The sequence below is a fragment of the Chrysochloris asiatica genome, unplaced genomic scaffold (genome assembly GCF_000296735.1).
Source record: "Chrysochloris asiatica unplaced genomic scaffold, ChrAsi1.0 scaffold00118, whole genome shotgun sequence".
Lineage (NCBI taxonomy): Eukaryota > Metazoa > Chordata > Mammalia > Afrosoricida > Chrysochloridae > Chrysochloris > Chrysochloris asiatica.
Window position 1 is genome coordinate 9,974,648 of NW_006408636.1, and position 8,965 is coordinate 9,983,612.

Sequence of the window (8,965 nt, forward strand, 5' to 3'; positions counted from 1 at the left end):
AACCCCTTTGAGGTATTCCAATCAGTTATAGGCTGAAGACGGGCTTACAAGTTTTCTCTAATCATGTTTCCCAACATTCCTTTCTATCCCACTCAAGGGAAACTAATATTCATAAGGGAAAAGTTTAATAACAGAGATCCAGGTGGTGAGGAGGTCAGGTAGATCTCAGAATAAAAGACTGTCATAAAAAGAGGAAGAACTTAATAAAATATAGGGTAACCTCAAAGAAGCTTAATATATCTTCCCCTCAAATCCAGAAAAGAAGTGTCCAAAAAGATATGGAAATATTATCACTTTGAACAAATTGACAAGAAAAAGCAACCATAAAAAAATGAACTCAGCACAGGAATGCACACAGAACAAAGAAACGAGCAGCATGCAAAAAACAAACAGCATAATAATGTCAGCAGTTAACCCATACTTGTGGCAATCTGGGTTAATGCACCAGACTGCAAAGCCGTTTGAACTGATGCTCCTTGGAAACCCTATACAAAGTCACTATGGGTCAGAATTGACTCGATGGCACTTGACAACAACAACATCAATGGTTGGAATACACTAGTCAAGAGATAGAGAGTAGCAGAATGGATAAGAAACTAGAATCCTTCAATATACTGTCTTCAAGAGACACCTAATGCACAAAGACAAAAATAGATTAAAAAGTAAAGGATTGAAAAAATATATACCAAGCTAATTGCAATATAAAATGAGCAAGAATGGCAATATTAATCTCAGACAAAATAAATTTTAAAGCAAAAACCATCATAAGAGACAAAGAAGGTCATTATCTCATGGTTAAAGGATCAACTGAACAAGAGGGCATAACCATAATAAATATCTATGTTCTCAATGAAAGAACCCCAAAATACATAAAGCAAACCATAATCGAATTGAAGAAAGAAATGAACACTACTACAATAATAGTGGGAGATTTTAAAACTTTGTGAAATCAAAGATGTAGGTCACACACCTGGAAAACTTACATAGGGTCAAAGTTGTGATGGGATTAAGAGTACTGCAGCCCATCCTTAATCCTCTTATTGATTTATTACATCAGATCACATCATGGGTAATCATCATATAACTATCACATTACACTGAGAATTATGACCCAGCCAAGTTGATACATATTTTGGGGGAATACGATTCAATCTATGACAGTCCCCATCAAGGAATAGTCACTATCTGTAGCATAGTGGTTACACATTGGGCTGCTAATCTCACGGTTAGCGGTTTGAAACCACCAGCAGTTCTGTGGGAGAAAGATGAGGATTTCTGCTCTTGTAAAGATTTACAGGCTCGGAAACTCTATACAAGGTCACTATGAGTAGAGTCGGAACTAACTCCAGGGCAAATAACCACCACCACATGAATAGATGCTTTATAACTTCTTTTGCAATTCCTTTAGTCAGTCATTTACTCAGCAAACACTTAAGTGTTTCCCTTGTGTCAGCCCTGAGCTAAAAGCTGGAGATTCAAGACTGAGGAAGACCCTGTCCCTGCCCTCAAAGAGGACATGAATTAGTAGCAAAAATAGACATATAAATGCATAATTATAATACAGTGGGTAAATGACAATGATGTACCATAGGACTAGATGCAGTAAGAATCCAGAGGAGGATGAAAAACCAAAGGAGTAGGCAAGGTTTCAGGTGGGTCTTCAAGGATGGTCTTAAATCTTTTTGAGGTAGACTGTGGAGTGGCATTCCAAGCAGAGGGGAGAATAAAGGCAAATGCAGAGGTGTGTATTGTTATATGCCAATGCAGTGGTTATGTCCAACTGACTCTTAGTGACCCCATGAACAACACAAGGAAACATTGACTTTCCTTCCTTACAATCATTGTTGTTAAGTTGGTTCTTACTCATAGTACTGTAAAGGTTTCTGAGGCGCAATTGATGGGTTTGAACTGCAAACCTTGTGGTTAGCAAGCCCTACAACACCATACTAGGAGTTATAATTGTAGCTGGATGTTAATCAGAGATCTCAGTTTAAATACTGAACGGGCCACAAAGTTAATACTCAGAGAGTGGTGGTTGTGGTTATGTGCCATGGAGTCGGTTCAGACTCATAGCGACCCTTTGTAGGGCTTCCGAGTCTATAAATCTTTATGGGATCGGCAACTTAGACACTGGCTACCTAAAATGGTGGTGGTGGTGGTGGGGGAAATAAAGGCACTAAGTGACTGGCTTACAGTTTTCAAGAGGGAGATTAGTTTCAGAGTGGGGGGGGGGAGTAGAATTTCCACTAGTTTTCATCTTGTCTAGACGGGACTAGTGAAAGGAGATAAGGATAAGATCCTTATGATTCAAAAGTGAGTAATTATTATTATGACTAATTGTGATTGCCACAATGACAAAGGTAGAGGTTTTGTAACAAAAAGGGGGGAGTAGTTAATCTTACAGTTCAAGATCAGAGGCCCCTAATCACCAGAGATGAGAAATCCCCACTTGAAGGGACGAGCTGATGAGCCAGGAACGGTGAGATGAACAAAAGATACATCTCGAATGAAGACCTACAGGAAAAATACGACACAATGGAGACAGATGGACTGCTACTATGGGAAAATGGGTCGCTCCCCTAGGAGACATTGGGGCAGTCGGTCGGGTCCCACCAACGTAGGCCCCCCTCAAAACTGAGACTCGGTGGAAATGCACGCTCGGATTGGTAAACAAACACATCACCGTTGGGGAGAAATGGGGCAAAGGCAGCAACGAAACGGTGAGCTAAGCCTCACAATATTCCTCACAATAAGCCTCACAATATTAGAGGGCTTCTGTGGACCCAGTTGGGGACCTGGTTAGCAAGTAGTGCGAGGAGACTCGAGGACTCCTGGGCCCAGAGTCAGTGATGTGACCACGGAGGACTCAAGTGGAGAATGGAGCTGCTGGCTGATGGGAAGAAAGGGCATGTGCACAAGAACACCCACACTTGCAGATGACACCCACGTGACCAGGACTGGATGACTGGATGATCAGAGTTCAACCAGGAGAAGAAAGAAGGGGGGAGGGGGGAAAGATTGAGCTGATCCAAGCTGATGAACTTGACCTATGCATAAGAATGCAGTGACACAAAAGAGGCGATAAATCCTTACAGCAAGAAACATTCCCACCCCCTCCACACACAGAGTAGACAGAGAAGGGCAACTTGGACATTGGACATCCAAATGGGGAGGGAGGGACTATGAAGGCAAGAAGTAACTGGTTTACAAGCTTTCAAGAGGGAACCTAAAGCTAGGGGGCATGGAGGAAGGCAGAATCACCAGTGAGTACTATCCAATTTGTCTAGGTGGAGCTGATGAAATGAAATACAGATGGGTAACGTGTGATACTGTAGTGAATAATGGTTATCAAGATGGATTGTGAGTGTTGGAAATGCAAGGGTAGATGTTTTGTAGCAAGGAAGAGAGCGATTATTTCTCCAGTCTAGGAGCTGAGGTCTCTGGGACCACCAACGGATAAGAGCCGAGAACGGGACCCCACCCAGAGAACCGGGGATGCCTGAGATGGAGACAGAGATGATGGCATGGAGGGATGAAGCAGCTGGGGACTTTGGATCCAGAGAGGGAGAGGAACTGTGGGCCGAAGACTGAGGGGGAAGAGGGGAGGGTAGAGCACGGGCTTCTAGGATATGCCCTTTGGTCAGAAGACGATGCATGGAGGGGATTGGAACCATGGCAATGTAATGATATACGATGGAATGAATATGGAACTGAGGTTCTCTCATGTAAACTATCATAAAATTCACAATAAAACATTAAAAAAAAAAAAGATCAGAGGCCCTTAGGACTATCAATGGAGAAGAGCACTAGCAGAATTGGGACCCTATCCAGAGAAGCAGTGACATCAGAGATGGAGACAGAGATGATGAAATGGAGAGATACAGCAACTGAGGACTCAAGACTAATGAATGGCAAGACAAAGATTGTGTACTGGTAGCCAGGAGGCAAGCTTGCAGAATGTGCCCTTTGGTTGGTTGTTTAAATGATTATATATTCCTTAATATTTTTGTGTACATAAACAAACAAACAAAACAAACAAACAAACCCACAGAGGGAATAGAAGCAAATACTGTTGAATTATGATGCATGGAGAGTATTGTAATCATTGCAATGAAACAAAATACAATAGGATGAGTGTAAAACTGATGTTCTTCCATGTAAACTATCACTCAGTTCACAATAAAAACTTTAAAAACTTTAAAAATAAAAATCTTTAAGGGAGCAGAAAGCCTCATCTCTTGTAGAACCACTGGCAGTTTCAAACTGCTGACCTTAAAATTAGCAGCCCGAATCTAACTACTAGGCTTTTATTGGGTTTTTAGGAGGCAAGGCAAAGGAGTGTTTCAGACAAAAGGAATGGGAGGCAGATTTACAACATAAGTGATGGCACCCTCTGGGCTAAGATATTGGGAGGTGATTAATGATATTGCCCATCTGGGAAAGGATCACAGAATATTGGGAGGTGATTAAAGATATTGTCCATTGCCTGGCCTCTAGGTGGTCATTTATGGCTGCTGGGCAGAGTTTAGGGAGTTGCTCATCAGTGGAGTTAGCTGTTCTCCATTCCTGAAAAATAAGCTCAGCAAACAGGCTGGGGAACCTCTTACCAGTGGGGCCAACAGTTCTACATTCCTCCAAAACAAGCTTAGTCAAACAGGCTGGGGTTTAACCAGCATTTAAACACCGCGGCTCAGTCCTTTCATTGTGCAGCCACATGATAAGTAGTCCTGAAGAACCATCTGGAGGTGGGGCGATTGGTAAACTCTTGAGTCTGTTCCTGATGGAACAGCTGCTTCTAAGCTCTGCTGCTAGTTGCCACATTTTCCAGCTTTTCAAGAGACACCAGAAATCCAGATTAAAAAAAAAAAAAGTAAAATATTGTCTCTTTTCAACATTGGCAAATATTTCTTGATCAAAACATGATATGCATGTGGCTTTCATAATTTGCTTTAAAACAGGACACAACAAATAAGATCTAAAAAGTTGGAGAAAACAACAGTGTGAGGAAAATTTCATGGCACCTCCCTCTTTCCCTTTCTAGGTCCAAGAATTTAGTGTCTGGCTTATTACTCCTCTGAATCTGGCCCTCAGCTATGGCTACTCAACAGGCTACATGTGGGGTGGGATGAAAAATAAAAGGAATGTAAGAAGGGAGTGGTAGGAAGTTTTTTCAGAAGCTGCCCACACTTGATGCTGCTTGCCTTCTCTTTTCCCCTTATCTCTCAGTCCTCAGCTTCCTTGTAAGGCCTTCCAGCCCTGACAGAAACACCTGCCACAATTTCCAAGTACTTTCATTAGGTAAGAGGAGGTAGACTGGCCTGGGGTGGAGACTGGAGGAATCTTGCCTAAGGACAAGGGCCTTGCAGGCATCTTGGATGAAGCCACCCCCTCTTTCCCCAAAGTCTTTTCTCCTTCATCTCTCCCATCCCTATTATTGATGTTACATGGCTTTGAGTCAGTTCTGAGAAGTAGGGTTTCCAAGGAGCTGCTGGTAGGTTTGAACTTCCAACCATTCAGTTAGCAGTCCAGTGCTAATCCTGCAGTGCCACACCAGGACTCCTTCCAATTGCTAGTCCCTGTGATTTTAGCAGGGACACATCTAGAATGTGTTCAGATCACAGGGTCAGGCAGTGAACTAGTCTTTGAAGCAAAAGTCTTGAACTCAGAGCTGAGGGTTTAAGCTCATGTAGAAATATCATTGCTATGTGGGAAATTGGTAGTTTCAGTTATTTAAGATGATAAAAACTCAATGCAATTTGAACATAAGATTTATCCTGAGCAATTATCCCATATACATATTGTTGTTGTTGTTAAGTGCCTATGAGTTGGTTCTGACTCATAGTGACCCTGTATAGGGTATCTAAAGAGCAGCTGGTAAGTTTGAATCGCCAACCCTGTGATTCAAACCGACCTTGCAGTTAAGTGCTTATCCTACAGCACCACAACAGGACTCCCTATATACATATGTTGTTCTTGTTAAGTGCCATCGAGTTGGTTCGGACCCACAGTGATGTTGTATAGGGTTTCAGAGAAGTGGCTAGTGAGCTTGAACTGCTGACCTTGTGGTTCAAACTGACTTTGCAGTCCAGTGCATTAACCCATAGTGCCACACCAAGACTCTAATATACATATTGTTGTTGTTGTTAAGTGCCGTCCAGTTGGTTTGATCCATAGCGACCCTGTATAGGGTTTCTGAGGAGCAGCTGGTGAGCTTGAACCGCCGACCTTGCAGTTCAAACGTCTTTACAGTCTGTCACATTAACCCACTGTGCCACACCAGGACATATAGGGAGTTCATATTGATGAAAGAAAAGAAAGAAGGAAAGGAAGGAAGGAAAGGAAGGAAAGGAAGGAAAGGAAGGAAAGGAAGGAAAGGAAGGAAGGAAGGAAGGAAGGAAGGAAGGAAACCCCACAAATGGCTTGAAGAAGGTAAATACAATGAGGCTTATAAAGAGGTGGGGGAAAATGGGAATCTAGAAAAGAAACCATTTGCTAACTTAATATGCCACCACTTCTCCATCAGTTTGTTGTACTTTGGTGACTTGTGTGTTGCTATGATGCTGGAAGGTATACCACCAGTATTGTAAATACCAGGTTTCAGCTGAGCTTCCAGACTAAGACAGACTAGGAAGAAGGAGAGGTGAACTACTTTTAAATGTTTACCCACTGAAAACCTTATGAATAGCAGTGGAACAGTGTCATATAGCGCCAGAATAATGAACATTGAAACATTATGAATAGTACCAGAACATGGTCAGATGAGCCCCTCAGTTTTCTGTACTGTGGTGGCTTGCATGTTGCTGTGATTCTGAAAGCTATACCACCAGTATTTTAAATATTAGCAAGGTCAACCATAGTTCACAGGTTTCAGATGAGCTTCCAGATTACACAGACTAGAAAGAAGGAGAAATATACTACCCAAAAACTAAGTCACTGAAAGCTTTACGAAATAGTAGTCAGATAGCACTAGAATATTGAATATTAAAACATGGTGCAGAGCACCAGAATATTGTCAGATATAGTGTCAGGAAATGGGTCCCTCAGGTTGGATTATGACTGGAGAAGAGCTGTCTCCTAAAAGTAGAGCTGACTGTGATGATGGGAATTATGTAAGCTTTTGGGATCCTCATTTGCTAATGGGGCACAACTCAAAATGAGAAACAGCTGTAAACATCATTAAAAATCAGAATATGGAAAATTATAGACCAATATCCATCATGAACATAGATGCAAAAATTATCAACAAAATCCTAGCCAAGAGAATCCAGCAGAACATTAAAAAAATCATACATCATGATCAAGTGGGATTCATATCAGGGATGCAAGGATGGTTCAACATTAGAAAAACAATCAATGTAATTCAGCATCTTAAAACAAGAAAAAAAACCAAAACCATGTGATCATATCGATTGATGCAAAAAAAGGCATTTGACAAAATCCAACATCCATTCCAGATAAAAACACTCAACCAAATAGGAATTGAATGGAAATTCCTCAACATAATCAAGAGCATATATACAAAACCAACAGCCTACATTACTCTCAATGGAGAGAAACTGAAAACCATCCCTCTGTGAACAGGAACCAGACAAGGATGTCCTTTGTCACCACTCCTATTCAATATTGTGCTCAAAGTCTTAACCAAAGCTATATGGCAAGATAGGGAAATCAAGGGCATCTGAATTGGCAAAGAGGAAGTAAAGCTCTCTATTTGCAGACTTAGGATCCTATATATAGAAAATCCCAAAGACTCAGTATAAAAGCTACTAGACCTCATTGGAGGATTCAGCAAAGCGGCAGGGTATAAGATCAACATCCAAACATCAGTTGGATTCCTCTTTACCAAAACTGATAGTGCTGAAAAGGACATTAGGAAAACAATACCATTTACAATAGCCACCCAAAGGATGAAATATCTGGGAATAAATGTAACCAGAGAAGCAAAGGACTTATAAAAAGAAAACTACAGAACAAATGTAACCAGAGAAGCAAAGGACCTATAAAAAGAAAACTACAGAAACCAAAAGAGACTTACAAAAATGGAAGAATATACCATGCTCCTGGATAGGAAGACTTAACATTGAGAAAATGTCAATATTGCCCAAAGTAATTTACACATATAATGCATTCCAATACAGATTCCAACGACATTCTTCAAAGAGATGGAAAAAACAGTTACAAACTTTATATGGAAAGGAAAGAGACAAAGGACAAACAAAGCATGGCTTAAGAAGAAGAACAGGGTGGGAAGCCTCTCATTCCCTGATTTCAAAATTTCTTACACAGCTACAGTGGTCAAAACAGCCTGGTACTGATATAATGAAAGATACATTGATCAATTGACAGAATTGAGAATCCAGAAATTAACCCATCCACATACAGCCAACTGATTTTCAACAAAGTACTTAAGTATATTGCAAGGGGAGGAGATGGTCTCTTCAACAGATGGTGCTGGCAGAATTGAAAACCGATATGCAAAAGACTGAAACGAGACCTTTACCTCGCACCTTATACAAAAACCAACTCAGCATGGATTAAAGACCTAAATGTGAATCCCAGAATTACAAAGGATATCAATGAAAAAATAGGATAAAATGTGAGAGCTCTAACACAGGGCATACACAGACTACCAAACATTTTGAAACTTACACAAACAAAAATAGACAAAATAGATCAATGGGACATACTAAAAATTTAAAACTTATGTGCATCAAAAGACTTCATCAAAAGAGTAAAAAGGGAGCCCACAGAATGGGAAAAAGTCTTTTGCAACAACACGTCAGACAAGGGACTAATTTACAAAATATATAGGAACCTACAACACCTCTCCACCACTAGTCTGTCAGATTGTCGTACTGTGGTGGCTTGTGAGTTGCTGTGATTCTGAAAGCTATGCCACCGGTATTTTAAATACCAGCAAGGTCACCCATGGTGGACAGATTTCAGATGAGCTTCCAGACAAAGA

General features: G+C 40.9%; 1 protein-coding gene across 1 annotated transcript in view; it reads left to right on the forward strand.

Moving 5' to 3' along the window:
• LOC102839972 (NHS-like protein 2-like) overlaps window positions 1-8,965 on the forward strand; it is a 649,194-nt gene that overhangs the window by 332,321 nt on the left and 307,908 nt on the right. The window lies entirely within an intron of this gene.